This window comes from Schistocerca cancellata, chromosome 3 (genome assembly GCF_023864275.1).
Source record: "Schistocerca cancellata isolate TAMUIC-IGC-003103 chromosome 3, iqSchCanc2.1, whole genome shotgun sequence".
NCBI classification, from domain to species: domain Eukaryota; kingdom Metazoa; phylum Arthropoda; class Insecta; order Orthoptera; family Acrididae; genus Schistocerca; species Schistocerca cancellata.
This window is the reverse complement of record NC_064628.1, coordinates 39,468,529-39,487,580: the sequence shown is the minus strand read 5'-3', so window position 1 is coordinate 39,487,580 and position 19,052 is coordinate 39,468,529.

The window sequence follows — 19,052 nt, the reverse complement described above, 5'->3', positions numbered from 1 at the left end:
GTCAACTGCTGTTTGAGAAATCGGTTGGAAGCTTTCCTCATGTCAGCACGTTGCAGGTGTCGCCACCGGCGCCGACCTTGTGTGAATGTTCTGAAAAGCTAATCATTTGCATATCACACCAACTTCTTCCTGTCGGTTAAATTTCGCGTCTGTAGCACGTCATCTTCGTGGTGTAGCAATTTTAATGGCCAGTAGTGTATTTAGGCTTGATAACACTATATAATTTCGATGAGCTTGTTTCCGAACTGAAACCGCACGATGTGTCACATAGTGGCAGACACGAGTAACAAAGAGAAACAGCAATGGTGTTCACAGATTTGCCGGTGGCACTAAATGTCGCGAATTGGCCCGGCAGCCACAGGCCGCAGGACGTTGTTGTTACTGTACGACACTGCCGTGCCTGTGTTGTTGGAAAGAACGATGCGGTGTTCCTGCGAACAAGCTGCCTGCCCTAATCGTTTATGTGTCCGTCAACCACGTGTCCACAACCAGCACTCGTACACACATTAAGTCATTTCCGTACATGGCAGGATATTTTTAACTGAATATCGCTGCCTGGTGTCGGCGTATAAATACGATACTGCAGTGCGCATGTTTGTAAGCAGGCATGTGTGTCTGAAGGATCATCGCGTCGTTTTTCTTAACGACACAGGTCCTGATTATCGTATTTACACGCCGATGTTAGGCAGTAACTTTCAGTTAAGATGTCCTCCGCAGTGCGCGAATTACGTAATATGTGTACGAGTACAGGTTGTGACGCAGAAACGACGACATGTGGAAGTTTGGGAGTGGTCGCGAGTCGGGCACGGACAGCCAGGTCGGTTAACGCGACCTCTCGCGTAAAGCGGGACATCCAAGTTCGAGTCCCGGTCTGGCACAGAATTTCACTGTCGCCTTTCCCTTATACAGCTGATGGTTGTTCGTATTCGCAACTGTGAATGTATTCCATTGAATTGAAGTTACTGTTTTTTTCATAATAGTGTTACCTTTAGCCATAGTAGCCCATATATAGAGTGTAACAGCGTGTAACGACAAACTTTCATACGCTGTAGAGGTTGCCGAATAGCAACAGGAACAGCGTCGACCAACGACGGTACAGAGCACTGAAGGTACGGTAAAACGTCATCACTTAATTAATTATTCAAAATTAAAATTCGGAAAATGTACTGACTGCATCTGTAACAAAGGAACCCCGCTACTATATCAGATGTATATACTGATTAATAGTGATGCATTCAATATCATGTCTACGCTGAAAATCTTCGTAACACATTCTTCCAATGATCGCACATCGATCCCAAATCTGGGTCTTACCTGCCAAAACCAAATACAAGTCATACCGAATAAATTCTCATGTAATGCTATTCATACTTGGAAAATGTAACAGACCTACTGAAGAGACTGCCTACACTCCGCTTGTCCGTCCTTTTTTAGAATACTGTTGCGCGGTGTGGGATCCTTACCAGATAGGACTGACGGAGTAGATCGAAAAAGTTCAAAGAAGAGTGTCACAGAAATGATACATGATTTGGGCTGGAAATCATTAAAAGAAAGGCGTTGTTCGTTGCGACAGTATCTTCTCACGAAATTCCAATCACCAACTTTCTACTCCGAATGCGAAAATATTTTGTTGGCACCGACCTACATAGGGAGGAATGATCACCACGATAAAATAAGGGAAATCAGAGCTCGTACGGAAAGATATAAGTTTTCATTCTTTCCGCGCGCTATACAAGATTGGAATAATAGAGAATTGTGATGGTGGTTCGATGAATCCTCTGCCAGGCACTTAAATGTCATTTACAGAGTATCCATTTAGATGGAGACATAGATGTAGATACTTCTGTCATCTACCAAACTCAGTGATAAATAAACAGCTCCAGATCCATAAGAACCTATAACTATTATTCCAAGACCAATCTTGCCTCTTCATGTAAGTCAAACACTACCTAACGTCCCACACCACCTAGATTCCTCGACTGATTCTTACTCGCCAACTTAATATCCGAATTAGATCATCGATACATCGTAGAGAAACACGACAAAGCAACATTCATGATGTAGTCAAATCCTCAATATGCAGCACCAAAATCAGACAGAACAGACGTGAACTATGCTGCTGCGGATCGCGAAAGGTTCAAAAATGGTTCAAATGGCTCTGAGCACTATGGGACTCAACTGCTGAGGTCATTAGTCCCCTAGAACTTAGAACTAGTTAAACCTAACTAACCTAAGGACATCACAAACATCCATGCCCAAGGCAGGATTCGAACCTGCGACCGTAGCGGTCTTGCGGTTCCAGACTGCAGCGCCTTTAACCGCACGGCCACTTCGGCCGGCTCGCGAAAGGTAAACGTCCTTGAATAGCGCAGTTTATTCTGTCGTGCTGTAAACCTATTCCAATATTGTAGGCTGATTCAGGAACCATTGCGCCTTCAGCCAGTATGCGTCGTATATCGATAACATTTTATCCCCTGCGAGTCGAGAGCTTGCAAGTAGGGGAACTGATTCCTTCAGCAACAGGATTAGCAGTGAATCGTTGGCAATAGTAGTACAAGGCGAATCGGCGTGTTGTGTTAAAAGAAACGTTTTTAGGTTGGATCGTTTTTATGATGTCAACAGTGCAGCCAAACCGGCTCACGAACAATGAAATTATGCATGCCGCGCGGTTCGAGGCGTCATGTCCCGGACTGCGCAGCCGCTCCTGCCGGATGTTAGAGTCCTCCCTCGGGCATGGGTGAGTGTGTTGTTCTTAGCATAAGTTAGTTTAAGTAGAGTGTAAGTCTAGGGGCCGATGACCTCAGCAGTTTGGTCCCTTAGGAATTCACACACATTTGAACAACATTTGGAACTATGCATCAGCTCCTGGGAAAGCGTCCACCTTTTGACGTGAAAACCTATGTTCGCCCGCCGGTCGAACTTACTAGTGTGACAAAATACCGTCAGATTTGAATTGCTGATAACTAGGAGACCAATAATACATAAACAGTGTTTGAGCCCCAGTGTAGATACCATCTATTCTCTCTCTCTCTCTCTCTCTCTCTCTCTCTCTCTCTCTCTCTCTCTCTCTCTGTCTCTCGTGGCATCAGAAGATCTCTAGGTCTTGTTTTATGGTACCATTGTAAGCAGCTTCATATGAAGTTATAAATTGGCATAGCGTGGAAACTCATATAACGAGAGCGATGGCTTGGGTGACACCGTGAAGTGTTTGCGGAGCACTACAAGGATCCAAAGAGAGATAATAAAAAATATTTGCCGGAATGTACGTGAAAATCGGGATTAAATTGAAAAGTACAAATAAAGGAAATGTATTATTATAATCGTTAATATGCTCGGAACTAAAGAAGATGCAAATCAGAGGTAAGGTCACATCGAAGTTTATCGAAAAAGCCTAAAAAGTCCAGTGCCGAGCAAATGCGAGACCTACGGGAGAGTCGAAAAGCAAATGAAAAAAAAAGAAGAAAAAGAAAAAAGCCGGCAGCCAGAGACTGTGGTCACGTGTGTATGAGTTGTGTTTTCATGAGTGTGTGTTGTCTAATTGCGATGATGATGGCTATTTTGCCCGAAAGCTTACTTGCTGACAGTCTTTTTGTTGTGCCTATGTGCGACTCAGCTTCTCTGTTATGTGGTGTGTAACAACTATCCTTTTCATAATATTGTCAGTGTACTAAAGAAATTGATAATTAAATTACGTATTAACGCAAAACACTTGTTACGATCGATTTTCTGCCGACGCTTTCACGAAAAATCTCTACTGCGCGGACCCGAACTGCGCAGACACAAAATTTTTTGATCTCTTCTGTTGGCCCATCGCGGATAGGGGGCAGCGGCCGATCAGGTGTTTACCCAAGAAAAATCACCAAACAGCCGTATGTTTTCAGAAGTTGTTATTTTACTGACACGAGATGCCGAAACCGGTCGTGTAAATAAAATAACAGCTTCTGGAAACATACGGCTGTTTGGTGAGTTTTCTTTGGGTGGTTTTTTTCTTGTGCACTATGGACGAGGTACATGTTACAGCCTACGTTGGGAAATCTAAACTGAAAGTGGCATGCAGGACTGCCTCTGTGAGGGCCGTGGCAAAATCTCCACGTAGCTGTGTTTGGACACCGGTCGTGCTGTATACGTATGTGCGGGAGGCTTATCTACAGGGTGTAAACGACAACTGTTTGCAATATGCCGTAGTAATGTTCAAGACGAACAATTTGATATGGGACACTTCTGTTCTATCAAGTAGGGGAACAACATAAAATTGGCCTAGAAAAGCATGAGCGGCACACGAGGCTTTAAATATACTCGCCCCCTTACGCCACCGACGTACTCGGTCTTACACTGTTTGAAATTCATTTCTTTTCCTCGTCAGAGTTGTTCTTGAATTTTTAACAGATTTTATAAAATTAACTTTTAGTGTAAATTTTACCTCAAAATTCTGCAATCTTTAATAGGGTAAGCGTAACAGTTAAATCGGTTTCCTTCTCTGGACTTCTTATTACGTGATTTATGTACTTGTGAGGGCTAAATTTAGATCGAAATTTACTCATAGTTTTTGCATAACGCTTACAAAAGTCTTTTTTATCACCACCACGAAAATTTTTTAATTACTAACTTTAACTAACATAAAGGTATTTCAGAATCTGACTGATTGAGCTAGTGGAGTGGGAGGACGAAAGGATGTTCAAAATCTCGAGCGGCGATGATGTGATGTGGCTTTTGTAGGCTAATTTGAGGTTGTTTTCCAGCTTGACACAACCCAAGTGTTCTGTACGCTGAGCTGACAAAGTCATTGGATAGCAATATGCACATGTACAGAGGGCGGTAGTACCGCGTACAGAAGGTACAAAAGGACAGTGCATTGGTGAAGCTGTCATTTGTACACAAGGCAATCATGTCCAAGAGTTCCCAATGTGGTCATGTCCACACCACGGGAATTAACAGACTATGAACTCGGAATGGAAATTGGAACTAGACGCATGAGGCTCTGAGCACTATGGGACTTAACATCTATGGTCATCAGTCCCCTAGAACTTAGAACTACTTAAACCTAACTAACCTAAGGACAGCACACAACACCCAGCCATCACGAGGCAGAGAAAATCCCTGACCCCGCCGGGAATCGAACCCGGGAACCCGGCCGTGGGAAGCGAGAACGCTACCGCACGACCACGAGATGCGGGCTAGGGCTCGAGCTCGTGACCATGTCTGTTGGATTATAGACTATTGCGAAACGGTGGCCTGGTCAGATGAGTCCAGATTTCGCTTGGTAAGAGCTGATGGTAGGGATCGAAAGTGGCACATACCCAGCGAAACCATCGACCCAAGTTGTCAGCAAGGCACTGTGCGAGCTGGTAGTGGCTGCATAATGGTGTGGGCTGTGTTTACTGAGACCATATGCAGACATTCGTGGATTTCGTGTTCCCAAACAACGGTGGAATTTTTACGCATGACAGTGCGCCATGTTACGGGGTCACAGTTTTTCGCGATTGGTTTGAAGAACATTTTGAACAGCTCGAGCGAATGATTTGGCCAGCCATACCGCCCGACAACATTAGAGCAAAATGACTCAATACTTCTGTTTAGGACTTCCAACGACTCATTGTCCATGCTACGTTGAGGATCTGCAATACGCCGGGCAAGAGGAGTTCCGACAAGATATTAGAAGTATACCGTGACTTTTGTATCAAATTGTTCGTCTCGATTTCCCCTGCGAAACTGTGGTACATTGTAAACTGTTACGTTTACGCCCTGTGTAGGCCGGAACGTCAGTGTAACAGACAAACTTTACGTCGATAGTCACCATAAAAACAGGCTGTGAAGTAACGAAGTTGTAGCCATTTGCCCGCCTACAAGCCAAATTGTAGGGCCCACGATAAGCCTCGAAGGCCAGTAACCGAAGTGGTGCAGTCTCGTACTGGAACTTAGAACTACTTAAATCTAACTAACCTAAGGACATCACACACACCCATGCCCGAGGCAGGATTCGAACCTGCGACCGTAGCAGTCCCGCGGTTCCGGAATGCAGCGCCAGAACCGCTAGACCACCGCGGCCGGCGGGGCCTGATGACCTCAGAAGTTAAGTCCAATAGTGCTCAAAGCCATTTGAACCATTTGATAAACGGGTATTCATTGGACAAATATATTATACTAGAACTGACATTTTCACGCAATTTGGGTGCATAGATCCTGGGAAATCAGTATCCAGAACAACCACCTCTGGCCGTAATAACGGCCTTGATACGCCTGGGCATTGAGTCAAACAGAGCTTGGATGGCGTGTACAGGTACAGCTGCCCATGCAGCTTCAACACCATACCACAGTTCAAGAGTAGTGACTGGCGTATTGGGACGAGCCAGTTGCTCGGCCACCATTGACCAGACGTTTTCAATTGGTGAGAGATCTGGAGAATGTGCTGGCCAGGGCAGCAGTCGAACATTTTCTCTATCCAGAAAGAGCGGTACAGGACATCCAACATGCGGTCGTGCATTATCCTGCTGAAATGTAGGGTTTCGCAGGGATCGAAGGAAGGGTAGAGCCACGGGTCGTAACACATCTGAAATGTAACCTCCATTGTTCAAAGTGCCGTCAATGGGAACAAGAGGTGACCGAGACGTGTAACTAGTGGCATCCCATACCATCACGCCTAGTGATACGCCAGTATGGCGATGACGAATACACGCTTCCAATGTGCGTTCACCGCGATGTCGCCAAACACGGATGCGAACATCATGATGCTGTAAACAGAACCTGGATTCATCCGAAAAAATGACGTTTTGCCATTCATGCACCCAGGTTCGTCGTTGAGTACACCATCGCAGGCACTCCTGTCTGTGATGCAGCGTCAAGGGTAACCGCAGCCGTGGTCTCCGAGCTGCTAGTCCATGTTGCTGCAAACGTCGTCGAACTGTTCGTGCAGGTAGTTGTTGTCTTGCAAACGTCCCCATCTGTTTACTCAGGGATCGAGACGTGGCTGCACGATCCGTTACAGCCATGCGGATAAGATGCCTGTCAGCTCGACTGCTAGTGATACGAGGCCGTTGGGATCCAGCACGGCGTCCCGTATTATCCTCCCGAACCCACGGATTCCATATTCTGCTAACAGTCATTGGATCTCGACCAACGCGAGCAGCAATGTCGCGATACGATAAACAGCAATCGCGATAGGCTACAAACCGACCTTTATCATAGTCGTAAACGTGATGGTTCGCATTTCTCCCCCTTATACGAGGCATCACAACAACGTTTCACCAGGCAACGCAGGTCAAGTGCTGTTTGTGTATGAGAAATCGGTTGGAAACTTTCCTCATGTACTTGGTCTCGTGCTCGCCTGTAGGCGTTTACAAGCAAGTCAGACGAGCGGCCGAGCGGCGTGGCAGCGCTGTGTGCGGGAAGATGGCGGAGGGTGCGTCCGTGGACAATAGAGACAGAGCGCTTTTGTGTGTCCGCTGCCTGCCAGACAAGTTGCCTCAGCTTTTGTCCGCGAGGCCGGCGCTGCCGAAACACGAAAACTCGGTCACCGAGCCAGTCGTGTAGGCCCAGACGCGATTCGTCCTCTGCTGTGCAGGCGTTGTTTCTACTGCTTTCGCACCACTTTGCACGTGGCTCAGCTTGTTTCCGTATTGGGGTTACCGATAGCTTAATGTGAAATTCCACACTTTCACGTACACGGCATTCCTAGAGGTCAGGGTCACCTCGAGGACCGTGGAAAAATGCTAGGAGCTAAAATGAGTCGAACGTCCGCCTCGGTAGCTGCAGAGTTAACGCGAGAGATTACTAACCGAAGCGGCCCGGGTTCGTTTCCCGGCCGGGTCGGAGATTTTCTCCGCTATGGGATGAATGTTGTGTTGTCTGTGACTACGTACCGTTTTAAATGACACGACAATCGTCTGCATGGCGTCACATGACAAGTCTAAGCCTATGTAACTTCGTACCAGGTATGACCTGACCGTAATGAAGGTTCTGAACTGTCGAAACACCATTGAGATGGCTGTATGGGCACGTCCCGAAAGTTAGTTAAAAAAAAATCGAACTCAGAGCCTTTGGGTCGGATGGTGAGGGAACAAAGTACACCATCATCTGTTGTATGGATGTGGTTCCTGCTGTTTCGTCATCTGTGAATATAAACAGGACCAATAGTTGTATGCACAAAGTATCGTATGCTCGCATACTGCAACGGCGGAAGCAGTGGAAGTGTACTGAGTAATTTTCAAATACATGTCGAAACGTCGCATTTGGTACACACTGGACTGTTTCCAGTCATTTATAGCCGATTTAAATGCAGTCCGCGGAGGAATGATTAGCATTTAAGGATATGTGCGGGACGGTCACTAGCAGCATCTTCAATACGGTGAAACAAGCATCTTCTACTGCAAGTTCTGTACTCTCCATATTTTGGGAGGAGGGAGAATGGACCAAAAAAAGAAAAATTGTGTAGTAAACATCGGCTCTAAGATACGTACCTTAACAGCTATGAGCAGTTGTTCAGTAGAAGGGATACGTACCTAGACAGCTATGAGCAGCTGTGCAGTAGAAGGGATATGTTTCACTGTAGTGAAGGTGAAGAAGTGCCAAGGTGTGCATTTATAGCGTAAATTTATTACACTTTTTTTTGCTTCGGATTATTGTTCCTGTCATATTCCTGAATATTGACCGTTCATCGTGGAACACACTGTATGTTACATTTATTTAGTTCAGGGGCAACTTCCAATGCCTGCACCAGTTTTCGGTGCTCAGCAGATTTTCCTGCATTTCGCTACGATCGTCTGGCTTTGCAACCGTCCTATAGATAACAGTATCGTCTACGAAGAGCCTTTCGGAGCTTTGTCTATTACAACATGCATACAGCGTGTTTCAAAAATACAGGAATGCATTCACGATATGTGGACAAAAATGATCGTACAATATGTGCCCGGAAATGCGTTGTTTCCGAGTTAAGGCCTTCAAAGCAGTGATACTGACCGGAACGTTCTTCTTCCCGCAGGTAGTTTCCTTTACGGAAGACGTTCAAAATGCCATCGCATGTGAATGTTATAAGGGTAGGAAAGTTCGGATTTTAGCATAGTGCTAGAAGAACCACTGGCAGAACATACGCCGTGCAGGGTAATGTGCTGGGGTCGGAGCATTTACACGCTGTAGATGATAAGGATACAACTGTTTTTCACGCAACAGTCTCCAGATCGTTGTATCAGGAACGTTCACTTGCAACGCTAACCTTCTCGCGCTACGCTTGCAATTGCATATCTTGATCGGCACCTCTCCAAACGAGGAGAGGTAAACTGCCGTTGAGAGCACAGACAGTGATGGAGGCGTTTAAGTAAATCCCGATCTGGACATCTCCGCTATGGGTACAAACAGCGAGCCAGCGCAGCATTGCCGTCAACCTTACCGTACACGTAGAGGACATCTGCCCACCACAACATCCAATGTATCCCTCCACTCGGAATTATGTGCTATGCTAATATCTCCTTTTACGGCAACTAGTTGCGGGAAGAAGAACATTCTGATGAAAGGTCTGGTGAAGTTGTCGTAATTAACGTTTTGCAGTTTTTGTATATGGGGAATACATACCTGAAATTATGCGCTCTATTTTTGAAACACCCTGCGTACACTGCAAACATTAACGACTCAACAACACTTCGTTGCGGTACTCCCAGTATTACTCGTACTAGGTGTGTGGGAAAAGTAATGAGACTGACTTTTTAGTTAGCAAAGCTTTAATGTTTTTCAAACAACAGTGCTGTCTTGTCCCCTTCAAAGTAGTTCCCTTCGGCAGTTGTACGCCGATGGAGCCGTTCCCCAGTATTGGTAGCAGCGCTGAAAAGCTTCCACTGGCAGGGCCGTCAACATGTCTGTGACATTCTTTTGAACATTCTCCAGAGTCCCAAAATTACGTCCTTTTAAGACATTTTTCAATTTCGGAAAAAGAAAAGAGGAATAAGGACTCAAATGAATAGAGGGATTGTAGTGCAACAGGAATGCCTGTCAAAATTTTCATCATCGAAGTGGCCGTGTGACGTGGAGCATTGTCACGATGCAGGATCCAGTCTCCCTCGATTCACCCTTTTCCTGATTTATGCCTGATCCCTCTACTGTCAAAGAAGCAAATGAGAATTGTTGTGATCTTTGATTAGCTCATTCGAGCTACTTTCGGTCGAGGAGATGTCTAAGTATGACACTCCTCACTTTACCGCTTTGTCTGGATCGTGCTCAAAAACCCAGGATTCATCACCTTTGATAACACGGCTCAATTGTTCGTGGTCATTAGCAAGCCTTTCAAAAAGAACAATGCACACGTTTCTTTGATTGCCCTGCTCAGTTACGAGATTTTTCGCCACCATTTGGCACAAACCTTTCGCATGTGCAAAATTTCGCCCAAAATTTGATGTGTGGTGAAAATGTTGCCGGCTGGAGTGGCCGAGCGGTTCTAGGCGCTATAGTCTGGAACCGCGCAACCGCTACGGTCGCAGGTTCGAATCCTGCCTCGGGCATGGATGTGTGTGATGTCCTTAGGTTAGTTAGGTTTAAGTAGTGCTAAGTTCTAGGGGACTGATGACCTCAGAAGTTTAAGTCCAATAGTGCTCAGAGCCATTTCAACCACTTTGAAAATTTAAAATTAAACAGGTCACTCATCTTCCTCATTCTTTAACATCGGTCTCATCTCACAAGTGCAGGCACACGTTCGAGGTGGTGGTCGCTTTTTGAAGTTGAAAGACTCCCTGAGCGACGTTGATCTTCAACTTATCCTCGTCCTTCCAAAAATGACTCGTGCCAGCGAAAAGCGTGTGCTCTTGATAAGGAATATCGCCCATAGGACTGTTTCAACTTTTCAGAGGTCACAATCGCAGGTTCCCGGAAGTTTAACACGAATCCGTCCGGGGTGGCCGAGCTGTTCTAGGCCCTACAGTCTGGAATCGCGCGGCCGCTACGATCGCAGGTTCGAATCCTGCCTCGGACATGGCTGTGTGTGATGTCCTTAGGTTACTTAGGTTTAAGTAGTTCTAAGTTCTAGGTGACTGATGACCTCAGAAGTTAAGTCTCATAGTGCTAAGAGCCATTTGAACCATTTTTAACACGAAACGTGATTGCAAGACGTTGCTCTGAATTCCACTATTTCATTTTCGTAACACACAGCTTCACTGACAGCGCTCTCAAAAAGCACGTGTCGGTTGTACGGAGCTGAAACTCGTACTAAGGCCGGTATTACACTATCAAATTTCGTTGTCAAATATCTTTGTCCAAAATCTTTGTCAAAGATATTTGATGGTGTAATAGGAACTTTGTCAAATGTCGTCCAATATTTGATCAAATCTAGGGCCTCGCTGTAGATTTGATCAAAGAAATCGCTTGTCTTCTGTTCACTGCAATGTGACATGTTACCACGTGGAGCGCTAGCATCGCTGCAGCGTTCTGTCGTCTGTAGTGTTTTTATAAACAATGCCGGTAAATACAATTGGTGTGTGCCGACAACTACAAAATTAATAGAGATGTATGAAGCTGATGAGGCGCTTTACAATGTGACGCACCCTGAATACAAAAATAAAATAAGAAGATTAGAGACGAGACCTGACCTGACCTATCCTAACCTAACCTAACCTAATATAACATAACATAACCTTCTCCTGTAGCAAGGAATCGGAGTGTTACAGTGAGCCTCTCTTCTGAAGATGTAGCAGTTCTTAAGTGAATATTGTGCTTTGTGATATGAGGATACACTTCACTGAGCACATACAGAAATGTATGATCATCCATTCTTAAGTAATTGATGTACCACTTGACGTCTTCCACTGTAAGCTCACGTAAGAAGTTTTGTTGAATGCTTTTATCGTGTCGTCGTAAAACCCATGGCTTCACCCAGATTAGATTAGTTTTTCGTTCCATAGATCCGTGCTGAGGAGAACCTCGTGGATGTGGAACATCTCAATTTTTTTTTAGCTGAAATAACCTTAGTAATACTATGAATAAATACAATACATCATTTGTTTCTATTAAAAATTTCGTCAATGGAGTAGGAGTTGGTCACTAGTAAGTCTTTCAGGCTCCTTTTAAACTGATCTTTATTTGTAACTAAATTTTTTATGTTTGCTGGCAAACTATTGAAGATGAGTGTTCCTGAGTAGTGGACCTCTTTTTGAACTAAAGTAAGTGCTTTTAAGTCCTTGTGTAGATCATTTTTCTTCCTGGTATTGTATGTACGAACTGAGTTGTTTGTTGGAAAAAGAGATATATTATTTACGACAAATTTCATTAAGGAGTAAATATATTGAGAGGCAGTAGTTAGTATACCCAGTTCTTTGAAGAGGTTTCTACAGGACGTCCGTGAATTTACTCCACAAATAATACATATTACACGCTTTTGGACTCTGAAAACTTTTGTTTTGACTTGAAGATTTACCCCAAAATATTATACCATATGACATTATGGAATGAAAGTATGCAAGCTTTTTCATTTTTATGTTGCCTATGTGTGCTAACACTCGAATTGCAAACAGATTTGTTAAGGCGTTTCTGCAGTTCTGGGCTGTGCTCCTCCCAACTGAATTTATTATCAAGTTGTAATCCCAGGACTTTTTAAGACTGTCAACCTCGTATGTATGGTTTCATTTTTTCCCCCACTTCTTTTCCGCATGTGCACACAATGCAACTGGGGTACGTACAACTGCTGCGGTTAATAACAAGTTGTCAGCCATTTTGAACTTTGACGAAAAATTTGATGACAGTGAAATGCCCCTTCTAGCGCCACGTCAAAGATCTTTGTCAAATATATTTGACGGAATATTTGATCACATCTTTGATCAAATCTTTGACAAAGAAATTTGATAGTGTAATACCGGCCTGAGCATTTGAAAGGCATGAACACACCTGTCTGCACAAGTACAGGGTTATTACAAATGATTGAAGCGATTTCACAGCTCTACAATAACTTTATTATTTGAGATATTTTCACAATGCTTTGCACACACATACAAAAACTCAAAAAGTTTTTTTAGGCATTCACAAATGTTCGATATGTGCCCCTTTAGTGATTCGGCAGACATCAAGCCGATAATCAAGTTCCTCCCACACTCGGCGCAGCATGTCCCCATCAATGAGTTCGAAACGGTAAGGCTTCTGCTTTAGCCTTTTCCGTAAGATTTTCCAAACCGTCTGGTGGGGTACGTTTAACTCCCTGCTTGCTTTATTCGTCGACTTACGCGGGCTACGCGTGAGACTTGCCCGCACGCGTTCAACCGTTTCTTCGCTCACTGCAGGCCGACCCGTTGATTTCCCCTTACAGAGGCATCCAGAAGCTTTAAACTGCGCATAGCATCGGCGAATGGAGTTAGCAGTTGGTGGATCTCTGTTGAACTTCGTCCTGAATTGTCGTTGCACTGTTATGACTGACTGATGTGAGTGCATTTCAAGCACGACATACGCTTTCTCGGCTCCTGTCGCCATTTTGTGTCAATGCGCTCTCGAGCGCTCTGGCGGCAGAAACCTGAAGTGCGGCTTCAGCCGAACAAAACTTTATGAGTTTTTCTACGTATCTGTAGTGTGTCGTGACCATATGTCAATGAATGGAGCTACAGTGAATTTATGAAATCGTTTCAATCATTTGTAATAGCCCTGTAGAACAGCAAAGCGTTGCCAGATCGCGCCGCGGTATTGTCAACCTCCTTACTTTTTTCTCACACTAATCGTACACCGTCAAATTCGTCCCATTGAGAACGACTTCCTCTAGTGTCAGCTAGTAAGTTCTGAATCCAGGCACAGATCTGGTCGCAGTACATATTTGGCGTCGCAGCTTTCGACAGGGTCGTTTTCTTACCAAAGTTACACGTGTCAGACGTATTTGCCCTTGCCAGTCGTCAGGGGAACGCCGCGCAGAGGTGACAGTTCTCAGAAATCAGCGTTTGGCGTGGTTCATTTGTACCGTGCGGCAAGCCAGCGTGCAGTGGGGCTGCCGTGGTGTGTGGCGGTGCGACGCAGCGGCCGAGAAGCAAGCGAAAGCCGGCGGCTGCGCCAGCTAGGCGAGGCGAGTGCTGCGCCCTGAGCAGCGACCTAGCGGCTGGCTAGACAAAGCCGGGGTCGCCGGCCGCGCTGCGCCTCGCCACGCCACGCACTCCCTGTCCTGTCCAGTCCCCTGCCCGGCCCGGCCTGCCTGCACACTTTGCGACCCGAGACTTCAACGTGAAGTTTCCGGTCGCAGACACCGGCTGCCCGGGAAGTGAGGACTAGACTTGGCCACTGTTTCTATGTTTCGACACAGTGTATCGACACGTGGAACTGTTTCAGTGTTTCGGAACGGCTGTGGTTCACTGTTTCGAAACAGTGGTGTTTCATTCCGCCCCTGTCTCGGACCAGATTCGATCTCGAGCCAGACACAGAAACTGTATCGTTGTTTCAAAATAAGGCTGTTTCAGTCCACCTGCGCCTGGAACGGACTAATTGTATCGAAACAGTGATGTTTCATTCCGCTCTGTGTCGGACGAGATTCGGGCTCGGCACAGGTACTGAAACACAACATACCACTTCATGAAACACTTTCAAGAGTGTCGAAACTTTTGACAAGCAATAGCATGAAGCTCAAGATATCCGAAAATAAAGCTTCGTTTCTAGCTGACTGTCCTATTCCGAAATGGCGTAACATCTGCTTTATAAACACTAACCAAACAATAAAACAACGCATACTATCCGCATTCAAAATAATAAATATTTCATAATCATTCAGTTAAATTACACTTTTTTTATAACATACGCTTCTCTGTTCATGTACAGTAATCATATTAAGAAACGCAAGTAAGACTACAACATTTTAAATAAAAAAAGGCGTAGAGTGACAGTTATTAGACATGTATATAAATTTGATGTAGGTATAATTGCAAGCAATCTGTTTGACATATCACTGATAGTGTAATGGTGAACGGGAAGCATCGTAAATTCATAGTAACGGTTCGAAACACCTTGAAACACAATTTTTTCTGTTATATTTTGTTATTTATTCGAATTATTTGGCGTTATTTGTGAGTCTATAGTCACTATGTCTATTATCCACAGTGATTCCGTTTGTGTGCATGGAAATTAGCAGGATGGGTATATTAGCCATACTAATGGAATGTGGGAATCCCAGTAGCATATCTGTTGTTTCTGCAGTTTGCTCCCACCTCCAGTTCCGTTCGTGGTGGTTCTTCAGTCTTCAGCAAAGGCTTTCCTCAGCCAATTGAAAAGTATGAAAGTCACATGACACAAAAGCAGCGCATTTGCTGCAGGAAATACGAAACTGCCAAGACGCCTAAGTGATAGTTTCATACTTTCTGCGATATGATTAGCGCTCTCGCACCTCATTTGTGTTTATATGGACGTACTTATACAGTAGACATTCAAGATGATAAAATGTGTAGGTTTATTAGATTACAAAACAAACTGTTTCACTGTTTCGAAACACCGTATCGAAACATTTGTACTGTTTCATTTGTTTCGAAACATTTACGTGTTTCAGTTTGCCCATCTCTAGTGAGGACGAATTTGAACTGTGCGCCATTTTGACATTGGTTGGCAGCCGTGTTTTTTTTTTTTTCATGTTTGTTATCTGCGATCCTTCATTAGTAGCCTGATAGCTTTTGTGTGGTGAGCATTGTTGTTTGGTGTTTATTTTCGTCATGGGGCAGATGACAACTGAGCAACGTATCCAAGGGATAAAAAATTATGGTAATTTCCAAGAATGATTACCTATCGAAGCTGGAAGGCTCCAAACGATACACATCGAACGTGCGATAGTAAATCGACTTCGTGGAAGTCTCGTGGCGCGCGTTACGAGTACGTTTGAAGTTGTCACTACAGCAACGACAAAAGAAAAGCGTTAGAGAAGCACTCGGAAATTCAAAGGAGACGACTTACCTTACTCGTCGTCGGTGTTACCGTTTAGTGACAGCCGGCCGCGGTGGCCGCGCGGTTCTGGCGCTGCAGTCCGGAACCGCGGGACTGCTACGGTCGCAGGTTCGAATCCTGCCTCGGGCATGGGTGTGTGTGATGTCCTTAGGTTAGTTAGGTTTAAGTAGTTCTAAGTTCTAGGGGACTTATGACCTAAGATGTTGAGTCCCATAGTGCTCAGAGCCATGTGATTTCGTTTAGTGACAGTCCGCGTGATATATAAGCTACAGGGGCAATTCCTTTTTTCCCGTACCCAGGGTAAACTCTGCCAATATCGCGCAGGAATATTGGCAGACTGTCACATTCATCGACTTTCCCCTGCAAACGCAAGTTGTGAAAGTATAGGTACCGGAACAAGTACAGTTCGTCCCTCTGAATTGGACATCCTTCTCTTTTTAGTCTTGACAGACTACCACAGCCGTACTATATTCTGGGTATGGACACTGGCGTCATCTGAAGAGACGAACTCCACACAGTGGTTCACGAATTCGTGCTGGAACCCTTTAGCTTTGAGAGTCTGGTACGACTGAAGCCTGCCGGCCGGTGTGGCCGAGCGGTTCTAGGCGCTACAGTCTGGAACCGCGCGAAAGCTACGGTCGCAGGTTCGAATCCTGCCTCGGGCATGGATGTGTGTGGTGTCCTTAGGTTAGTTAGGTTTAAGTAGTTCTAAGTTGTAGGGGACTGCTGACCTCAGAAGTTAAGTCCAATAGTGCTCAGAGCCATTTGAACCATTTTTTGACTGAAACCTGTCTGTGATGACTTTTGTTCCAGGCAGTATGAAATGTTTTATGAGATCCACTAAAGTCACCTTGTCTCGGGACAATACCCTCACAACGAGACCCTTGCGGGACTCCCTTCCTATCCCACCAAAAACCCAAATATGATCTACTTCACTTTTAGAAGGTCGTCCTCTCTGATTATTTCGTCTAGCAATATGAGATTCGTCAACTTTTACTGTTTTATTCGGCCCACCAATTGGCACACTGTCATTTGTCACTGCCACGTAGCACACTTCTCGGCAAAACCCGAAGTAGTCACACACGGTATTTGCCGATAACTCAGTTTCTGATGCTGTGCCTTGCAACGTCTAATCTCGAATCCAGCACGACACAAGAATTACACTCGTCTGAATCCATAATTTGGAGGACTCGAACCACGTATTTTTCCTGGTGCTGGTTCGCTTTCCGCAAAGTCCTCAATGAAATTGCAACGGAATCTCGGTGTCTGCACTCCTCCTACGAAGTTTCACAGACTTCGCAGCACCAAAGTCAACACAGTCCCTCCTTTCCTCGTCCGGCAGAAGTCCGTATTTCCGGCAAAAAGTCAAACATTTGTCTATACTGGATATGCATGGAATTAGAGTTTTCCATGTGAGACAATCCGCAGGAGAAACGTGAAAAGCAGCAGACATTACACTCGCTATCAAGGGAAACCGTGTCGATTTCCCAATGGAATCACAAACAATTACAGCGGGACGGTAATGTACACGAGCTGAAGAAACAACGCAAAACTGATAAAAATGACGAATCACAAATAATTGATCGTAACGCGCGGCACGAGACTGCCATAATCGATTTACTATCGCACGTTTGATATGTATCGTATGGAACCCTGCAACTTCGGTAGGCAATCATTCTTGGAAATTACCAAAATTATCATAAAAACAATGAAAGTCCCTCGGCAACCGTTCGTGAATTGCGTCTGACACTCGGACGTAATGCTGCTCCAACCGAAACATCAATTGGGAAGATTGAGACCACGGGTTGTGTGTCAAACGTTAAGAAAACAGGACGACCGCGTTCTGATCGAACACAAGAAAACATTGCTGTCGTGCGTGACAATGTAAGCCCCAAAAAGTCGGTTCGCCGACGAGCTCAACAACTGAATTTGTCGCCAAGTTCACTGCATGAAATCCTTTCAAAACATCTGAAACTGCATGTGTACAAGATTCAACTGACACAAGAATTGAAGCCTGCAGATCATGGAAAGAGACATCGATTTGGTCAGTGGTTCTTGGGTCGACAAGCGGGTAACGAGAACTTCACAAAGCTCAGTTGAAACGCACTTCCACCTCAGTTGGTACGTCCATAAGCAGAACTGCAGAATTTGGGGTAATGAAAGTCCGCGAGTGACTGTGGAAGATGAGATGCATCCGCAACGCACGACTTTGTGATGTGGGTTCTCAGCAGGTGTGATCGGTCCGTACTTTTTTGAAAATGATGAGGGAACTTCCGTCACTGTGAACGGCGACCGTTACCGAAACATGCCTTCTGATTGGTTTTTCCCTCTTATTGAGGAAAATGACGATTTTTGGTTTCAACAAGATACTGCGACATGTCACACATCCCTTGAAACGATTGCTTTGCTGAGTGAAAAGTTTCCTCAAAAAATTATCTCTTTGCGTCGCAACCAGGAATGGCCTGCCAGATAATGCGATCTTACGCTTTGTGACGTTTTTTTGTGGGGATTTGTGAAATCAAAAGTGTACGTGAACAAACCACAAACAATGCATCAATCGAAGGATGAAATTAAAAGTGTTAACAGCATCCCATCAGATGTTTCTTAATGCGTCATCGAGAATTCCAGTGAACGCATTGCTCGTTACCGCGCGGCCATGGGTGGTCATATGGAGAACATAATTTTTCATACATAATGGGAGATGTTACTTAGCGTGTTTGTAAAAAAAAATTACAATGTCAATAAATTTTGTATGTTCTGTAGACCTCGCATTTTACACTACAGGTTGCAGTGAATACACAGAACTGCCGAATTTGGGATACTGTTGTGCACGAAGAGCCATTGCACTCGCCGTATGTGACTGTCTGAAGGCTCCATGAGCACCGTTATTATCGGTCTGTTCTTCCTTGAGAAGAGAGCGCCCTTCAAGTGTACCGTGACGTCTGCACCTTAAAAAGGCCTCCTTGTACAGCAAGTGATTTGTACTTTGGAAGAGCGCAACTGCGTGGAAACCATTGTTTTCATGCAGGATGGTGCAACGCCACATGTCGCTCGCCAAGTGAAAGATCTACTTAATGCAACCTTCCGCGAACGTGTTATCTCCAGAGATGCATGGCTTGGAAGATCACTTGATCTGAATACAAGTGGCTTTTGGCTCTGCGGAATAAGGAAAGAAAGCGTTTACCAGGGACTCG